The sequence below is a fragment of the Pseudopodoces humilis genome, chromosome 1 (assembly GCF_049639895.1).
Source record: "Pseudopodoces humilis isolate 2021_Gansu_Grassland_sample_001 chromosome 1, ASM4963989v1, whole genome shotgun sequence".
Classification (NCBI taxonomy): domain Eukaryota; kingdom Metazoa; phylum Chordata; class Aves; order Passeriformes; family Paridae; genus Pseudopodoces; species Pseudopodoces humilis.
The window spans coordinates 19,885,347-19,906,228 of NC_142200.1; positions in this window are offsets into that span (position 1 = coordinate 19,885,347).

Sequence of the window (20,882 nt, forward strand, 5' to 3'; positions counted from 1 at the left end):
AGGAAGATCCAGGGCTGTGGGCCCAGACAAGGCTGTGGTACTGGTGTTGCCAGTTACTACTTAGGAACAGGAGTAAGTGGTTCCAGCTTTTCATTGTGTGTCCAAGCAGCTGCACAACTGGCTTACATTGGATCAGAATAAAAGTGGGTGCCCTGGATCCACCACTGGATATTTTGCTGCTTCCTATGTACTCTGGTTTCTGCTTTTTGGGGGGGGAGGGTGGGGATGGGGCAGGGTATGTGGAGCTGTCTATGTCTCAGGATAGAACCCTTGGATTTTTTTATTTTAGAAAAAACTCAAACACCTAAAACCAAACAAAAACCCACCCAACCAAAATAAACCACCCACCACCCCCCCCTCCCCCCCAAAAAAGAAACACACCTTAGGCTAGAAAACATCTTTCAATCCTTGATAGCTGGGCAACTTCCCTTGTTCTGGTCCAGATTGGTCTTGCTGAACCAGGACTGTAAGACTTGTAAGTCTCCTCTTCTGGGAGGAGAGGGAATGTTCTCAGGGCTTTGCTAAGGCCTCTGGCAACAGCTGGAAAGCAGATGCAGCCCTAAGAAGAAGCCTGGATGCCAGCAAGGATGGCAGTGGCTGCCCATAGCAGGGGGGGTGCTCAGTGGGTGCTGGCAGTGCCAGCTAACTGCTGCAAGGAGCCAGGAGAAGGAACAGGGTATGTACCAATGATGGTTTAACTGGTCTGGTGATAATGGAAGGAGAAAATACCTGTGACTGCCACATGTACTGCAGGAGGGTGTCAGATGTTACGCACCTAATTTTCCCTTTTGCTAGAAGTATTGCACTGACTGCAGACGTGCTCCTTCTCTGAGCTCTTATTCTTTTATTAAAATTTGAAGTAAGTAGTAGCATGTAATTCACTACTCCAGTTATAGTTACTGCTTTACTATGTGAGAGTCAGGTGCATCAAGTACTTGCCCTGAGTTTTAGGGAAAAGCATGATCTGTTGGATCCACTGCTGAGGGGAGGAGGTGTCTGCAGCACTGGCAGAGGGGCTGCCAAGGTAAGGCAGGCGAAGGTCTCTTTAACCCAGGGCTATTCCAGGGCTGTTCCCCCTTTCCACTTTTCAAAAAAAGTGGGAAGGGTGGGGACCCTCCCTCTTACAGTCCTTACACTTGGAGTAACAAGCTTTATTAATTTTATTTCAAGTTTTCTTCCCTTTATAATTTCATCTTTTTGCAGCTGCCCAGTCTCTGAGCTGAATTAGGGGCATTAATAGGATTACCTTCTTGGCTCATAGGACAAAGCTTATTCTGTTTGTCAGCCTGAGTTCGGATGTGGTAGCAGGGACTGGGTACCCCTGTCTTCAACTGGCTGCTTCCCATAAGTTCTGTTAAATATAATCCTTTATTTTAATGTTCTCTTTACGTGCTTGAATAGCGCAGAACTCAATCTGTCAAGTGTCCATCGTGTAACACTACCTGTCCTACTGTGCCATGTCAATCCAGGGAACCTCCTTTGTATCACTGAAATAGGGGAGATACTTTGGGCCCAAGAGTTTGCATTTAGATCCTGATTTTAGATTTTATTGAGTTGAGAAAATTTAGATTTTGCTCAACTACCCAGTCTTTTAATTCCCTTCATCGTATCCTTGAGCAGCAAACCATTCAGCTGTGTGTCAGAAGTTTATTCCACCTTTCCAGTGGAAATCCCCGGGCTGACGATGATGAAGCAGAGAGGAGCTGTGCGCTACAGATCACTTGTCAGCCGCTTGCTGCAGTCAGGGATGGCTGAGGGATGTTCTGGGCAGCAGCTGTGTCCTCCACGGTGGACACCCTCCTCCCAGAGGCTCCCCTTTGTAGCACCAGCATTACCAGCGAGCCCCAGAGCGAGTTCGGAAGCAGCACCCGCACCTCTCGCTTTCTCAGGCGGGTGCTGGAGCTGTGGCAGCGGGGGCCGGTCGGGCGGCGCTGGAGCTGCGGCCAGCAGGGAGCTCCAGCGCCCGCCCGGAGCCGTGCCCGGCCGGGGAAGCCCTGCCCCGCTGCAGCCCGGGCCGTGCCCGGCCAGGGAAGCCCTGCCCCGCTGCAGCCCGGGCCGTGCCCGGCCGGGGAAGCCCTGCCCCGCTGCAGCCCGGGCCGTGCCCGGCCGGGGAAGCCCTGCCCCGCTGCAGCCCGGGCCGTGCCCGGCCGGGCCGAGTCCCGGCGGCGCCGGGCAGGGCGCGCCGGGCAGTCGCCGCACGCTCCGAGCCGCCACGTCACGCTCGAAGGCGCCCCTGAAGTGCCCCTGGAACTGCGGCTGGGGAAGCTGTCTGGATGTGTTAGGCTGGGCCAGGGGCTGCCCAGACAGGCTGTCGGGATCCTTTCCTGCAGGCTTTCCCAGCCCTGACTGGACGAAGCCCTGGGCAGCCTGGTCTGACCCTACCCAGAGCCAGGGGCTGAACCTGAGACCTCCCGGGCCCTCTTCCCTCCAGAAGTACCCGGTGAGCCTGTGACACCGGATCACAAACCCCCTTTCCAGTATGAACTGTGCCACCGCCCTGGCTGAGAGCTGGTGGTCCACGTGGCTGGGGCTCTGCTGGCAGCTGCTGTCTGTAGGGCTGGCTTAAAAACCCATTCTTTTGAGCTGTCTGAGGATCCAAAACCTTCCTGTTCCATATGAGGATGTGGACTGACCTACCCCCGCTAGTACAAAACAGAGGGGAAAGGCAGGAGACGCTCCAGGACACAGGAGCAGGAGACTCGGTCTCCCACGCACATACGAACGTTCCCATTAAAATCTTTGATTTCAACTAATTACTACTATTTTCCAACAACGAACACCTGAACATCAAGTTCCCAGCCCGCTCTAGCTCCTGGGATATCGGCGCTGAGGGGCGGGATGAGGAGCGGACACCCCCTCACCCCCTTCTCCACGTGCTCGCCCCCGCCGGCTCCACGCCGCGGTCCCTGGCCCGAGGCCAGCTGCCCTGGCACGCTTTCAAGGCCGGTGCTCAAGGCCTGTGCCGGGGGCAGGGCTGGTGACATGCCCCATGTTGTTCCTGCAGGACAGGGGTCGGCCCTGCCGCCGCACCCCGTCCATGGGCCGCACCGCGGGGAGTGATGCAGCTGGAGACCGGGATGAGGCGGGAAGGCAGCCTCGGCTCCCGGAGAGTCGGGACGGTGTGTTCCCAGGCAGGGCGGGGCAACAGCGGCCGCAGCGTTTGCAGGCTGCATCCCATCCCCTGCGCTCCCCTGGGCTCAGGTTTCCTTTCTCCCCACCGGAGCCGCTGCCAGACCCAGCCCTGCCCGCGTGGCAGGCACGGCCTCCTGCGGAGCCGTCCGTCAGTCTGTCCGTCCGTCCGTGCGTGCTGCAGAGCCAGCAGCAGCTGGGCCTCACCTCCCTTAACCCCGCCAGCCAAAATCAGTTCAGCTGAAATTTTCCACTTGAGACTTATGCGAGACCAGAATAGCTTTCCAGGGTATTCTTTTTTTCCCTCTACTAGGTAGAGGAAGGCCAGGCAATGCTTCGCGATGTTTGCTTCCCTCTAGATGACTTTAGGAAGTGTCTAATGCATGGGCAGTCCCACAGGGGCACCCACTCAGGCTCCAGCGTGCCAGGCTGCGGCTCAGCCGCTGCTCCCCTGGCAGTCCCAGCCCTCCGTCCCTTGGGACCATCGAGCCGAGGGCCGCCGAGCCACGACACATTTTTCCACGGTGCTGCTGCAGTGGATGTGGGGGCCCTGTGGGATCCTGCGAGGGACTGGACAAGTTAGGAATGGACAAGCAGGGAAAAGGCAGAAACAGAAGAGGGATTCCCAGCCTCTGCTCAGACCCCAAAGTGGTGTTTAGTGGCTTGTGAGAACAACAACAAAAAAAAAAATTCCCAAAGCAAAGCTGGTTTAGCTTAGCCCATTTAGCACGCTGTGCTCCTGCTTCTGCCAAATCCATTTTGCAATTTCCCTGCAGCAGGGGCTGTCCCATCGCTGGTGCTGCTGAAGGGCTGGAGCCCCTCTCCAGCGGCGGCAGGCAGCCCACAGCCCCAGCCCCGCTGCACCCATGGCATGCACCCACCCACACCCACCTCCATGGGCCGCTGCTGCTCTGCCTGCGTGCCTGGCGAGCAGCTGCTGTCCCCTGAGCCTAAGGCCGTGGAGGAGGGCACCAGTTTGGCCATTTCTGTGGGATTCAGCCATCGCAAACCTCAAAGCTGGCAAGTCAAGACAAGGGGAGTCACCCGCAGCCTGGCAATGAAGTGGCAGGCACATAAAGCCCACAGCTCACACACAGATCTGGCTCCAGACCTCGGTGCTCTGGATGACCTTCTGGTGCCTCTCATCTGGCTGCAAGCACGTTGGGCTGTGGCTCCAGACACCAGCTTGGCACAGCACACAAGGCTGCTCCTGGCCCAAGCAGTCTCTGGCAACCACGATGTAACCTCTCCAGCTCAGAGGAGGGAGTTTCTTTGACACCAAACCTATTAAACCAGCAGACTGGTTATGTTGGATACATCTTGAGCAGGATGAGTCCTCCCCCAGTGCAAAATCCTGGAGGACACCGGAATTAGAGAAGTTTCAGAGGAGAGACCTCACTTGCCAAGTGCCCTACCCTGCACTCATGCAGGACTGAAGACTCGGGATGAGATGGTGGCCATGAGCCCCGCTGCAGGAATGCAGACAGCATGCATGCCATGCCAGGGCCAGCACTGCAGCCACAGCCAAGCAGAGTGCCTGGCTGCCAAGGCTCTGGCATCCTCCACACCTGCCACCCAGAGACTTGCACCTGCCAGGATAGAGCAGGAGACCACTCTGGATGTGACATGGCTAGCAGGGAGAGGAGAGAGGGGATATGGTGCCAATGTCACATCCTGTCACACCACAGCCCTCTGCAGTTCATTGCAGCCCCCTGCCCCCCAGCAGCACTGCATTTCCTAGGAGCTGGTGCAGGCTCCCTGTGCCACAGACTGAGCCCATCTGCCCCACATGCTGCTCTGGCCTTGCAAAGGGTGCAGCTTGGCTTGCTCCACCTGACTGTTTCCATATGATCACATTTTTTTTCTATGTGTGACCTTCTTTTGCCTCTCCAGTCACTACTAACAATCCCCCAAACTCAGACTGATGTTGTCCCTTCAAGCCTCTGGGGTTTGTCTCATACTGCAGCAATTTCACCTTAAAACATGTAGTCTTTTAAGTTTCTATTTACACACTATGTGTTTTACACACAGCCTGCTGGGCTTTCTGCAGCATGTCCCCAAGATATCCAACAAACCACAAGTTGTTTCTTTACCCAGTACAGTTCCCAGCTTCACACATAAATGAGATCTAAGGTGATTTGTTTCATTTTTATTTCCAAATGAATGACTGCAAGTCCCAGGAGCAGGGTTTCATATAAGCTGCACAATGGAGAGGTGAAGCTGAGGACATGCAACAAAACATATAAAGCATCATGGTCTGGAATAAGCTGCATTATCTGAAACCAGCTGAAGGCCCTGACAGCTAGTCAGAAGGCATTGTTTCAGCATTAAGTAGATTGCTAATTTTTTCCAAAGAAAATCAGTTTCTGCACTAGGCTCCCTTGCCCAGTTGAGCAAACTGATAAAAGCAAGAAGCAGAACTGTAATGTTCCAGATGGAAGCACAGTGTTTGGCTTGATATCTCATCTGTAATTCACACAGAGTGTCTATACTGTCTACAAATGGCAGGACCAGATCAACAGAGACAGATTATTAAATGATTGTAGCTTCTGTTGGTTGTTTTAAAATCAGTGATCATGGGATTTCACAACAGATCTCCTAAAGGTCCTTTTGGATGGTTCACAGGCTGTCCTGTGCCCATGAATAAACAGCAAAGGAGGAGGATGACATGGTGGCCTGCCTCGCTGTTAAGGAAGCTTCTCTGTCCATTTGGGAGCCACTCTGGGAGTCTCACTCACATCACCCCAAACTGGGCAGCTCCAATGAACTGACAGGTGCCCCCCGACTCCATACACACACCACTCACACAGTCACCATCCCCACCCTGGCCTTCCCACAGCAGAATTTCAAACATCTGGTTCCTTTCAGTATTTTAAATGTGGTACAGCAGACAGCTTGAGCGGGTGCCTCTGGGGAGGGACTCCCAACAAAGAGGTCCCCGAGCTTTTATACCTTCACAGTGTGTGCACCTGTTCTGCACATGTCTTGCACCCATCTCTTGGTGCAGTGATGATACAGGGCTGTGCTGTTCATCAGGCCCTGTGCAGTCCCCAGGTGACCATCCACCCCCCAGCTGGCTCCCTCTGCAGGCAAAGGGTCGGCATCGTTACCTGCAAGCAGCTTAACCCCCAAGGCATGATGTGCAGCTTGCACACCCAGCTACTGGCACTCAGTGAGTTCCTCAGCATCAAAGCTGGTGTGAGTTGTAGATGAGTAACCAAAGGATGCTGGATGCAGCTGTCACTCCCTGCATGTGCTGTAGGTGCTTTCAGCCCTCTCATCTGGAGCAGAGAGGAGCTGCTGGCCATGCTCACGCCCCCGGCAGAACATGGGGCTGCTCTTGCTGCAGGCATGGAGGGAGCAGGGCCCTGGGGATGGGGCTGACAACTCCAGGCCACTCCTGTCCAACCAGAGTCAAACCAGAGTGTGTTTGCAAGTGTGCAAAGGGGGCACACCCTGAGCCTGGCAGAGCAAGCCCTGCAGAGGGGATTACACTCATGGCAGGGACCACAGACATCAGGGACAGCCACAGGCTCCCCTCCTGAGTGTCACCAGGGCCACGTGCCACAACTGAAAACCAAAAAGGAGTGTAGGAGAAGGTGCTGGTGCTCCGTGGGAGTCACAGGGATAGCTGCAGGGCATGTTGTCCTTCCAGGGCTCGGTATCTTGACTGTCAGCTCTCGTTCTTGGAGCTGGAGAGGAACTGCTGGGGACAAGTGAGTATTTTCTTTAACAAAACACCTGCACCATTTCCAGCACTTGCAAGCAACCCAAAAATCTGAATTCTATGGCAATTCAACATGTACAGGTAGGGTAAAGCAATGTTTAAAAAACAGTCTAAAACTATTGAGTTGTATCTTCTTTTGTGTGTGCCTAAAGCACAGCCAGTCCATTGCTCACTCTGAGAATAAGCAAATTCCCAAGTTCTGTTTATTTCAACATGTTACTCCCAAGGAAATCCTCTCCTTGGTGGGAGTGAAACCGGACAATATTGCCCTAAACAGAAGTCAAACCCAACTGAATGCCACCCAAAAGATTGGCAACGAGATCCAGGTCAGGTCTGGGGATGGGCTGGTTTTCACCACGCTCGGGCTTGTTCCAGCACTCCACAGCTCACCAGCTCATCTCCATCATCCAGGCGGATCAGAAAGGCAGCACTCACCCTGTGCAGCCTGGAGCCACGCTGGGCAGCCCTGCTGCCAGTGCAAGGAGCCCACTGCCCACAGCCACTTCCACTGCTCGCACCGGCCTCCCCCGGGCTGCAGGCCACCTTTAACTGCAGCAGAGCAGCTGGGAGGGAGGGATGGATGGATGGATGGATGGATGGATGGATGGATGGATGGATGGATGGATGGATGGATGGAACCCCCTGCAGCCGCGGCTCCTCCGGGCTTCAAGCAGCACCTTGGCAGGCACGGGGAGTGGCGCAACAAGCCGCCTTGGAAGCAACACCGAGACAGGCTGTGCTTTCCTCTTCCTGCCCGCTCAGAACTGCCTGTGCAACATGAGAGCTTCCCGCTCGGCACGCATGTAAACAGAGCAGCCGCAGCCTTTCACCCACTCCAGTCTGTTTACAGATCTCGCTCCTTTCCCAGCACTGCACACCAGCTCCTGCGGGTGTTGCACTTGGCAGGGCCATATGGTGCTCTCCTGACATACATCTGATACCTAACTGCACTGCTGAGAGATTTAAGATGAGAAAACCTTTCCAGGACATTTAAGCTGTACAAATAATGATAATAAAAGGCCTTTATAGATGTGTAGGCTTAGTCCAGACAAACTCTTTGCTACTCTGCTCAGTACAAAATATAAACAGACTGTGATTTAAGAGTTTCCTCAGTAAAAAAACAGCAAATGAGTAAAATAAATTAATATGTCTATAAAAACAAATGCTTCTTAAAATTCCACTTAAACACATTTTTATTTCATGGAAGCAAGAAAAGAGCACTTGGAAATTATTTTAACATTAAAAAAGTCTTACCCCAATATACTAAGATAAGCAAAGAGTTATGGCTAAGATCTTCAAATCTGCCTAAGGTGTTCAAGTCTCCAATTAAAACAAGCAAAATGAGTATCCAAATCCTTTCAGCAGCCTTGAAAATCCTCCTATCTGTGTGCACAGGTCCATGCATATAAAAGTATATAGAGCTTCATGAGTAAAAGATTTAGGATGTCTTTCACCAAAGCAACCGTTTCAAGGCATTCTGAGAATATAAATGCATAAAAATGAACTCTGTAGGGTTGCAGTATTTGCAACAGTGCTCTGTTGGGTTGTCATATGACCTAATCAATATTAATTGTTTATTTAACAAGAGTAAATTTGATCCAAAAGTTTCTAAAGCCTCAAGCTCTCCAACACCAAGTGCCAGCAGGATTATTCAAGGGCATTCACCCAGAGTTGCCAAATAGCTTTTCAGTAACCAAACTTACCACTTGAATCTGAATTACTGTGCTAATAATAGTCATCTCAAAGAGAGGAGAGGGGTCTGTGCATGCAGGGCCACTTGTAGATCTGCACCTAAAAAACATGTCTTTGCTATATCATCTCTGTCATCCTAATTTGGATCCAAAACCTTCCTTCAGCATGGGTTGCTGCTATGCTGTGTTTCTTTAATTTAGGAAATGCTTTCCAGACATGTTTTTTTTTCACATACATATACTTTAGTGTCTCAGCTTTGCCTTCCATGGGTGCACTGACCAGGATGGTACAGCACTGATTTCTCTACGACAGCAACTCCTCCAGTTGCTCTTAAATGAAATCTGAGCCTTTAATTCACTGAGCCCAAGGAAACAGACCAAACTGTGACAGGCTGACAATATGTGACAATGCAGCTCACAAAGGACACAGAACCCTGGGGTGGAGGAGAAGGACGTGTCACACCAGCTTTAGGAGTCCCCAGGACTTCACCAGAAGCAGGAACTCTTTGGGAACCTGAAGCCCAAGCAGCAGGCAAAGCTTTCTGGAGAATTGTTATGGATATTACATGTTCCAGATAAATTACAGCTTAGATTCATTCACTGTCTCATGAGACTGACCTGGATTTGAGGTTAACATCAAAGCTTCTTGGGGACAAAGGAACACAAAGGGCTTCCACCTACCTCCTCTTTTCTGTACTCATGTTCCAGCACTGGTCCCAGACAGTGCTCACTGATTGTCAGCAGGACTCCTGAGAGTGGTATCCACCACCAGTGCATGCAGATCTGTGCAGCTGAAGGCTGAACACACAAGCAGAATAAAAGTGTGGAGAATGTGGCCCACTTTATCTGACAAAGCCTTTTGCAGGCACAAGAGCCCCCTGACCCTCACTTGCTGCTTTCTCTTCCACTCACACCCACACTGATGCTGGAAATGCCCTTTTTTGGGGGGATTCTTTTTTGGGTAAGTGCATGATGCTGACTGCACTGAGTGGGATGTAACAGTTTTCTGAAAGTTAAAACTGTTCTAGCTGCAAAACAAACATATCTACACACACAGACATTATGGTGACATCAGTAGGGTTTCTTACATCTGGTGCCATCAAATACACGAAGATGGTCTTCAGGACCATCTTGAAAACTTCTCAAAACTAACTAAGGCATCTTTAAACTAACCAAAGGATCTCGTTAGCTTCTTGAAACTAACAACTAGATGTAAGCTTTCTTCTGGTAGACATCTCTTTCCTATTGCCTTTTCATCCTTGCTCTAAACAGTTCACTGCACTGGTATCAAGAGCTATAGAATCACACCCTCTTTATTTCTGCCCAACAGCTGCATTTTCAGCCCCTAAACAAAGGGAGATGAAACAGTATTTTGCAAGAATCATTTTGTTCTTCCACTACTGCAAACTTTTCAACAGCACCTGTGAAAAGGCTTCCTGAAAGTTCATGATGGAAATGAACACATCAGTCCATCTTCAGCCAATCCTCTTTGTGTAGAAATAGAGTTTACCTGCAAAACCCACCTTAAGCTAACTCAGAAACAGGAAGATACCAGAAAAATGTTGGGGAAAAAAACAAGATTTCACAAAATCAAACTTGGAAGTAGTGAGAAATTAATGTCAATTTTCTCCTGGGATATGGGAGCTAGTTACACACAGGCTGTCTCCTGAATTTTAAAATTATTTGTTAAGACAAGATATACTTGTGAAAACTAAACTGGAAACCAAAGGGGTCACAAAGCCTTTGACATCAGTCCCTCAGCTTCACCCAAAGACACAGAGCCAAAGAAGAGATTCATGATGAACAAGCACATTCCTGAAAAACCTGAAGGAACAGAGCCACGGCCCCTCAGCAGAGCAGACATCCAAGAGACGGTGACCGCCAGCTGCCATGCTGTGCACCAAATCCAGGGGGAGTGGGGGAAAATGGAGCCTTCTGGTGCAGGATAAAGGCAGCCAAGCTGTTCCCTGAGCTGCTCTGTGAGAGCCTGGTTCACCACAGGGTCTGAAGCTGTCCTCTATGGGCCCCATCTCAATAGCCACGCCATACCTTCTTTTCCAATTCCTTTGTGCCCTTGCAAGTCACTCAGCCTTTTCACCTTCTCTAAATTTGAGTCCCCATCACAGCATCTCCTTTCTCCCCTCAGTTTTTCCCCAGGTCTCCTGGCAGCAAAGGGAAGTGTGAGATGTGTTAAGTTGCAGACCTGCGTGTGAACACCTGCATGCCAGCAGCCCTCAAACAGCTGGAACCTGCTCCTGCAGTACCTCCACAAGACTCTGCTCTGTGAGCTGATGGTTCTTGTGGGCACTTGTGGTGGGACCCACCTCACCCCACCTGCTTTGGAGAATCACCCACTGTGGTTGCTGCGCAGGCTTCCCTTATCGTCAGGGAGATGGAGTCAACAGAGCTCAGAATGTAATTCATTCTGCATCAGAGAAAAAAAACATGCTTGAACTCAATGATTTATATTTATTAGCTCTTCACTGACCATAAAAAGAGCTATAAAACCAGATGCTTGTGTTATAAGCATCTAATCTTAAATGAACTCTGCCCACAGTGACTCTGGGTACCTTTATATACACTTTACTGTTGAAACCCAAGAACAACCTTGTGCCCAGGGTCTAACACTGCAAACTGGCTCACAAGGATCCTTTGGAGCAGATGATTTGTACCAACAGAGAAGATGAAGGGGAGAATGTCAGCCCAGGGCCCACCTGCTCAGGCCTCCTTGGCTTCCCATGCTTGTGTACTCTCCATGCTCAAGAGCCTTCCATGGCTGTTTTGCATAAGACCTGTGCCTACATATCTACACCCTTTCAGACACTGACCTTGTCCACCATCCCTTCTTCCCCTTGTGGAGAGGAGACTTTGGACCAGGGCAACAGCAGTCATAGGCAGGTTCAGATTGATGAGGTCTTTAGAAGGCTGCTTCCCAACCCTTTAATGCCAACACATCACTCACAGGCCCTGCAGAGTGGTTGGTACCATAACCAGCTACATAGACTCAGTCTGCACCACAGATCCAATAGGAAAAATGTATCCTTTCTACTACAGACAAGACAGTGTCCTCTTCTATAAAAGCTTCCATTAGGTCAGGATGCCACTTTGTGTGTCACCTCAAACAAGGCTCAAACTGTCCCTCTTCTTTTTACTGTTTGTTGTGGTTTAATCTCAGCTGGCAACTAAAGACCATGTAGCTGTTTGCTTACTGCTCCCCCCACCTCCCTGGGACAAGGAAGAGAATCAGAAAAAAGGGTAAAACCCATTAGTTGAGATAACAGCAGTTTAATAATTGAAATTTTAAAAAAATAACATAATGAAGGATAATATATATATATATGAATATAATGAAAAGGGAGGAAGCAAAAAGAGCTATAAATAAACCCAAGAAAGACAAGTGATGCATGGTGCAACTGCTTACCACCCCTGTCCAATACCCATCCCATCCCCGAGCAGTGACTAGCAGCTCCCAAACAATTCCCCACAGTTTATGTACCAAACACGGTCTTCTATAGTAGGGAATATCCCTCTGGCCAGTTCGGGTCAGCTGTCCTGGCTGTGCTCCCTACTGCTTCTTGTGCAACTCCTCACTAGCAGAACACAGAAAACTTAAAAACCCTTGATTTTAGCAAGCCCTGCTAGCAACAACTAAACCATCAGTGTGTTATCAACATTTTTCTTATCCAAAATTAAAAACATAGGACTGTACCAGCTTCTGGGAAGAAAATTAACTCCATACCAACTAAAAGCAGGATACTGTGGCTCCCACAGAGTGAATGTCTGTAAGACCAAGGATGAGCTGTGGGACAGAGGTGACTCTCCAACAGTGAGCTACAAGACCAAAGTGCATATGCCCCATGCAGAGCTGCAGGAATGAAGTGTGCGTCCCCAAAATTGAGCTGCAAGAGCAAAGTGAGACACATAGAGGAGAATTCAGGGAGCAGATGGATGCTGGCAATCTGCTGTCATGCAGGTTTTGGTATGAGGGCACACTGAATAACCTGCACAATCTCCATCTACACCTGGGATCTTGTGAAAACTGATGAAAATCTTTGGGCAAGTTCTTCTGGTCATGAGGGTAACCCCACTGACGGGTTTACAAAGCCAACACCATTCCTGCACATTGTGCATTTGGAGAATAGAGATCTATCCCCTTGCAGGCTCACATGCCAGTCTGAGCTCACGGTGGATACTTGCACTGAGGAACACTGGCTTTCACAAAGGCTCTTACTTTAAAGATTTAAAGCTTAATCCTTATATTGCTGCTAAGAGACTATGTGAGCAGCAAAGCTGTGGCTCCTATGATGTCTCTTTAAATGAAACACGAGGCCTTGATTTCCACAGGTCCCACAAATGTGCCCCTTGCCCTTAATTCTTGTGAAATCTTAAGAAAAATAAGGAAATCAATTACTAATAGCAAGTAGGTGGCTTAACAGCTTGTCAGTGATGTGTTTTGTACCGTGATGCCAAGGGTGTGGTATGTGAACTAGGAATTTGGCAAGAGAGAGCAGCAGGACATGGGAGAGCTCGAGGCCTGCTGAGACATACAGAAGGAGTGTATCAGCTCCTGGGGGCCAAATTTGATGCAGTTTAGTCTGTATCAGATGTTACCTGCCTCTTTTCACTTTAATTTTCCTATCTAGAGATTGTTTGTTTGTTTGAATATAAACTAAGAGATACACGGTGGGTTCAGGTATTACATTAATAAATTAACCCTGTGGGAGCTATTAACATCTCTAGTTTATTTGTCATATGGAGATTAAATTAGTCAATAGTTCAGAAATAATTAAAGTTAGATTCAAAGGAAAGAAGAACCTTAGATCTCATGATTTCTATCAAAATACATGTCATGGCTAAAACCCTGCCAGCAGCTAAGCACCACAGAGCCACTTGCTTATTCCCTGGCAGTGGGATGGGAAGAGAATCAGAAAAGTGAGAAAACTCAGGGACTGAGATAAAGACAATCTAATAGAAACACAAGCAAAGCAAACCAAGGAATTTGGAATTCATTCACCCCTCCCCATGAACAGCCAAGTGTCCAGCCATCCTCAGGAAAGCAGGGCTCCACCGCATGTAATGGTGACTTGAGAAGACAAATGCCGTTGCTCCCAACATCCTCCCTTTCCCTCTTCTTCCCCCAGGTTTATGTAATGAGCATGATGCCATATGGTGTGGGATATCCCTCTGGTCAGCTGGGGTCAGCCATCCCAGCTCCTTGTGCTCCTCCAGCCCCCTCACTGCAGGGATGAAGTGAGAAGCAGAAAAGGCTTTGACTCTATTAGTGCTGCTCAGTGATAATGAAAACGTTGCTCTGTTATCAACACTGTTTTCAGGACAAATCCCAAACATAGGCCCAAACCTGCTACTACAGAGAAAATTAACTCTATTGCAGCCAATGCCAGCACCTTCTCCACCCCTTATTCCATATCCTTTATGTCATGCTCACATCCCACACTGTGTGGGGACCTAAGCATGACATTCTATGGTCTGGAATATCCCTTTGGCCAGTTTAGGACAGCTGTCCTGACTGTGCTCCCTCCCAGCTTCCGTGCAGCCCCTCACAGGCAGAGCATGGGAAACTGAAAAGTCCTTGACTTAGGGGAAGCACTACTTAGCAACAACTAAAACATCAGCATGTTATCGATGCTGTTCCCATACCGAATCCATAACACAGCACTGTACCAGCTACTGGGAAGAAAATTAGCTCTATACCAGCCAAAACCGGGGCAATACCTATAGTGGGAGGTATGGAAATGTTATCTGTGTTAGAAGGAAAGGCAAAGTGTCCCTGCTGATTTTTACACTATATTGCTATGTCCCGTACCACCACCACCTCATCTCCTTCATACATCCAGGATTTAGCCCATCAGAGGAATTTTTAAAATGCAGCAGCCTTTATGACACAGTGTAACAAGAAAATTCTGTTTTGGCAGGAAAAAGGACACAAATATGTTTCTAACACTTCCATTGGGAAAAAACATTTATTTGATCATAGCAGGAACAGGTGGCTTTGTTAGCTACACAAGCTCATTCTACAATGGTTACAGGCTGTCTGCTTCTCATTTTATGAAATTTTATGAAATGAGAATATTTATTATCTGTTCAGCTTCTAAGTATCTGATTTTGATAGCAGAAATTCAAATTGATCAGCTAAGTTTTATGCTGAATAGTTAAATCAATCATGACACCAAGAAAACTCAAAATATATTAAATATACCTTCCTATGTGTTGGAATGCACAGGTAACTGTATGTTACCCTTTTAAGCAGAAAACATTCTCTGTTGTGTTTTCTGATATTTTCCAAGCTCTGTCTGCAAAAGAAGAAATGTCACTTTGCCACACTCTTCCACTGCTCTCCAAAGGTATCCATGTTGTGAAATGAGAAACTCCACGTGACACAGAAATGTTGCACTTTACTGGAGGTATCAACAAACCCACCAGCACTGCACAAGTGAAGAAAGACCACACAAGATACTAAACAAAAATAAATGCATGGTCACATCCTGGGAAGTGAGACAGGAAGCACTGAAAGAATCAACAGATCATTCCAATATTAATTCCTGATTGTCACTGGATTCCCAGGATTTCTTGGGTCAAAGCACTAAGTGAGTATGAGACTTGGCTGGTTTGAGCTGACCAGACACCTGTTTTGGTTGACCTTCCAAAAAGACAGATGGAAGCAGGGCCGCAGCTGTACAAGACCAACAGTACAGTGTCCTCAGAAGCATAGCCACAGGACCCAAGGAAAGTTCTAGTTGGCATACAACCTAATCCTGCACTGAAACAGCTGAGTATAAAACCTCTCACAATGTTTGCTATGTATTGAAGTGATCATTTACTTACCTGGGCTCTTTCTGTGCTAGAGAAAAAATTAAAATGGCTAAAATGGCCATCTATCCTAAAGTCTTATGTGGGACATGTACTCATCAGAAGTAAAAAATACCCCTTGATGTCCTGTCATGAGAAGTGTAAAATATCTCTTGCTTATTTTTAGGTAGAAATCAAAGAGTTTAGGATAAAGGAACAACTTAAAACACCTTCTTAATTCTGCATGCCAAGGCCAAGATAAGCCACAGATAACAAAGCTGCTTTTCTTAAGAGAGGGGTGAGATTCAGGAGGCTGTAGGTTCGCCTGACTTAGCCTCAGCCCCTAGACCAGTTACAAAGCTGGCCAGTAAATTACCAGCTGTGTTCCCAATTCTCTTCTCTAATTTATTGTCCCAATCCCATGACAATTTAGCTTTTCAATCAGAAAAATGAGGTCCTCTATCCCTGAAAGTGTTCACAACTGGGCTGGATGGGGCTTTTAGCAACCTGGTCTAGTGGAAGTTGTCCCTGCCCATGGCAAGGAAATTGGAACCGGTTGATCTTTAAGGTCCTTTTCAACTCAAACCATTCTATGACCTGCAGGATGGACAAGTGTTGGTTTTTTTAAATTTAAACTTAAGATATAGTGTAATAGGCTTACATAAATAACCGCCAAGTGCTTAACAGTCAAAATACTAAATACTTCCTAAAGAAACACCCTTTTCCTCCTGGGTGGCATAAAACCACATCCCCAGCTTCTCTGGGAAACTGAATGGAAAATACTTGTGAATTGACAGTCATCCTTTAGCTCCTTCCATTGCTGCCAGAGAAGATCAACTACACTGGAAACACCTCACTTGCAAAAAAAAAGCTTCTCTCACCTGACCTTTGGCTTCATTAGGGGTGTTTGAGGTTTCCCCTGACCCCATGAGGCTGTCTCCTATGGCAGCAGTGCAAACATCAACACTGCTGACAGCCCCTGAGCCTTCCACTGGGCAGGCACAGCAGGACTAGAACTGCAGTGACTCAGGCACAGCCACAAATGCCCCAGGGACAAAGGGCTACAAGCAATACTCTGTAAAATGCACGTACACAGAAACTGGGGTGAGTATCATATAGGGCTGGGGAGGAATATGGCACTGCCAGGCAAACAGGATTTGCTCCATCTGGCAATTAGAATGGTAAAACAAAGTAAAACCCAAAAACTGAAATCTTAATGACAAGTAAGTTCTGTTTTTCACTTGGTACTCCAATAAGCAATTGCAGAACCAGCATGAAGCAGATTTTTCTTAAGGTTAGGATATGTGAGGAAAATGGGGCATGAAGAAGAAGGAAAAATGAGATGAAAAAAGCACCAAGCTGCCTTGTTGCTGACTGTATGCTCCCTCTCCCCAGTTATCTGATATATCATGCTTGGCAATTGCTGTCAGTAGCAGCAGAGAAATTTTTCTAATTCAATAACTGAATGGGAGCAGTAGAAGGACAGGGTAAAAAGAATAGCCCCACACTGTACAACCATCTCATGCCCTGGACTTGTTGTCTGCAGCCTCCAGTCCTCCTTCCTCCCCCTCCCCGTTCTTCATTTGCTCCCTTCCTTCCGTCCTTCCTTTCATGTTCCCCAGCTGCCATTTCAGAGCTGCCTTTCCCTGGCCACCCCCTCAGCCTCAGCTGCTTTCAGACACCCACTGCATCGCTCTGCATATGAAAATGAGCTGTCACATTTTCCAGCCTCTGAAGCAAGAGATTATTTTTGGGAGAGGTGGTTTTGACAGTTCTGCTCCGTAATTCAAAGGCAGAGCACAGGGCAGGGAGAGAAGATACAGCAGATGAACACACATGCAAGGCTCCTGGCTGTGCATTTAGAAGGGACCAGAGGTCTCTGGGGGGACACAAAGCTCCTGTGGACTGTGGGAGTCAAGGAACAGATATGTCTACTCACTTCCGAGGACTGCTCTTTCCTGAGCCAAGGCCAGCTGCTACCAACACAGCTACAGGACATGCCACTGACATGACAGTCGAGCCTGCTTGTGGAGGACAGGCACAGCAAACCCCCTCTCCACCCTCTCACGAAGTTCTTCATCCCACCTGCATCCTGATCCCCCACACCACCAGGAAGTCTAACAGAGCCCATACTCCCTGCCAAACCCAGAACTCATATGAAGATCTGGCCTAAAGGAGGGGAAGTGTAACAGGTTTTTGACCTACCAGCCCAAGCCCAGTCGTTCTGGGTATTTTGACTGCACCTGGTCAGTGCACAACACAAAACTTTCAGGGCCCTGCACCTGGATGGAGACAGCAGCAGACAAGCATTCACATGGTGGGAACAAAGCCCAAGGGTGAGAGGAGACTCTCACACAGGAGAATGAGCAGGAGGCTTCCTGAGTAACCAGACAGGCAGACTGAAGAGAGGCGTGGCTGCAGAGGGTTGTTCTGGAAATTAATGTTGAAACAAGCTGGTTTAAAGAAGCAAAGAAAGAGGGCAGTTGGGGAGGCAGGGCTGGAAACATCAGTGGCTGGAGGTGTCAGCGGAGGAGGAATACATTAGGGAGGATCGAGAAATAGTGGAGGAAGCAGCAGGATCTGAATGGCCGTAAGAGATGCAGAGCAGACTCTGGCAAGTGCTGGTTACTGGGAATGGCCACAGGGAGAGGCTTTCATGGAGCAAAAGCAGTACAGACATCATGGGAAGAAAGGTGCATTATAAGGCATTAAGAAAAACTGTGTGTGCTGGGCATATGAAACTGGCAGCTGCCACAGGCAAGCCAAGAGGACCTGTGGAGAATCACTGCTGGAAGGGGTGCCAAGAGCAGCAAGGGTGATCCTGCAGCACCCACAGCAACAAAGAGCTGAAATGGCTTACTGGGAAGCCAAGAGAAGGATGGGCAAGGAGGTGAAGCAAGGACAGGGGAGAGAGAAGTAAGAGTGGGAAGAGAACAAAACAGAACAAGCCACCTGAAGCATGAGCTGCCATTGCAAGTCAGCCCTTTATTTTCTCAGTCGCACCATAGCAGAGTCGAGAAGTACCTGTCAGTGTTGGATCATAAGTTACTTCATGTTACATAAACAAAGAGAGATATGGCCAAAACTCCAAAGTGTTTACAACAGCTTTGTCCACTGTTCCCTGAAAGTCATCCTTATGACAAATCTAAAAGGTACATGATCAAGCTTAAACAATGCTATGCTAATTTCACCTTTCCATTTTATATGAAAATAATTGTATTCCCTCCAAAGAGCACTTTACTTACAGAAAATTACTGCAGAATCACCATAACCTCTTCCAACAGTCCAGCACACACCTTCAACACGTTGCCATAGCAAGCAAGCTAAAAATGGTGACAGTAGTTCACATTGCAGATCTTCATGTTGGAAACCGGATTTTTAACACTGAAGTTCTTACTGTATCAGTAAAACATTTGTATATATGCATTACATACATGTAAGGGTGAAAAAGTGACAATTTTCTGGTGAATGTACAGGGAAGCTATTAATTTTGTGAGTGAATTTATCATGTAGGCTGATGCAACTTTTACAGATTTAGTTTTAGCGGCAATATTATGTTTCAAATGAGATTCCAGGAAACCACTTACAATCACAAAAATTATGATAGAACTTGCCATAAACAGAAAACACAGAATTTCACCAAGAACTATTGAGTATTTGTTCCACAACCTTTATTTCATTCAGGGCAGATGCACTTGTAAGTCAGGAGCTCATTCCCCAGCTGCATGTTGTGTGACAGTAGCACCTTCTGGCAAAGGACAGCATGTTCTGGGAGCCAAGCAACCATTTTATCAACATTTTTTCCCCTGTTGATTTCAGTGTGAAACACACAATAAACATACTTTATTCTGTTTCTCCACCCAGAGACTTGGGATCCAGCTGAGTAATTTGTAAACAACTGTTTGCTACTAGTAGTGAAAGGAGTTTGTATAATCCTGAAGTGAATTCTCTTTTGGGAATTCTCTTTAGATAAGGCAGTCAGGCCAATCAGTTTCTCTGCAGTGCCTGCAGGGATTTTATAAAATCTGTCAGAAAGTCAGGCAGATATCCAGGCTGCACAACAGAAACAGGAGATGGGAGATGCAGATTTTTCTCTAGTGGCAAGTTTTTCTACAGGTGTCAATTGTGCCAGCTGTACGAGCAAGGAGAAAGGGATCTCACCACTGGCAGCCTGGTGCAAGGGGATATAGTAGGACAGCACACCCCATCAGATGTGTCTGGGGTACCACTGTGAAGCCAAATAGCAGAGATTCCACCTACACAATGTATCAGTTGAAATACTGGAATTAAAGCAATATGAAAAAAAAGTGTCTTCCTAGGAAAAAATATTACCACTCTTTTGTCAATACATGTCTTTGAAATGATTAAGTATTATTTTAAATTACATACATCTATGGTCATGTTTTGCAATATCTATATCCTTTTTCTATCTTCAGGCTGAAGAAACTGCTAATTTCTTGCAGGTTGGTTTTCTCAGTTTGTTGTTTTGGGTTTTTTTTCTCTCTTTCAAGCATAACTAAAGTCTCTGGAACTGGTGTTTCTTGTTTCCTTGCTTTCTGGCAAATTACAGGAACACATCAACTGCTGCCAGACCCCTTCTGCCAATTGGAATTGGCTGACATGGGGAAGAACTAAGCAGAAAGAAAGAATAGGACCATGACACCATTGAAAAGGGGAAGGACAGGAAGAATGACATAATCACAGAACAATTAGGTTTGAAAAGGCATCTGAGACTTTTGACTGAACACCATGCCAACTGGACCATGGCACTGAGTGCCACCTCCAGTCTTTCCTTAAACACCCCTAGGGATGATGACTCCACCACTGATAATGGGGCAGCCCATTATCAGTGCCTAATCACCCTTTATGCGAGGAAATTCCTCACAATGTCCAACCTAAACTGCCCCTGAGGCAGCTTGAGGCTGTCTTCTCATCCTATTGCTTGCTGCCTGGGAAAAGAGCTCAACCCCCACCTGGCTACAGCCTTTCCTCAAGGAGTTATAGCGAGTGATAAGGTCACCCCTGAACCTCCTTTGCTCCAGGCTAAACACGCCCAGCTCCCTCAGCTGCTCCTCACAAGACTGGTGCTCCAGACCCTACATCAGCTGAGCTGTCCTTCTGTGGACTATCTCCAGCACCTCAATGACCTTCTTGAATTGAGGGGCCTTGAACTGGACACAGCACTCAAGGTGTGGCCTCACCAGTGCTGAGTACCTGGGGAGGGTGACTGCCCTGCTCCTGCTGGCCACACTATTGCTGATACAGGCCAGGATGCCACTGGCCTTCTTGGCCACCTGGGCACACACTGGCCCATGTTCAGTGGCTGTTTACCAGCAACCCCCAGGTCCTTTTCTTCTGAGCAGCTTTCCAGATACTCTACCCACAGCAGGTAGTGCTGCATGGGGTTTTGTGGACAAAATGTTGGACCCAGCAATTCTCCTTATCAAACCTCATACCACTGGCTTTGGGACATTGATTATGCTTATCCAGATCCTCCTGCAGAGACTTCCTACACCACAGAAGACTGA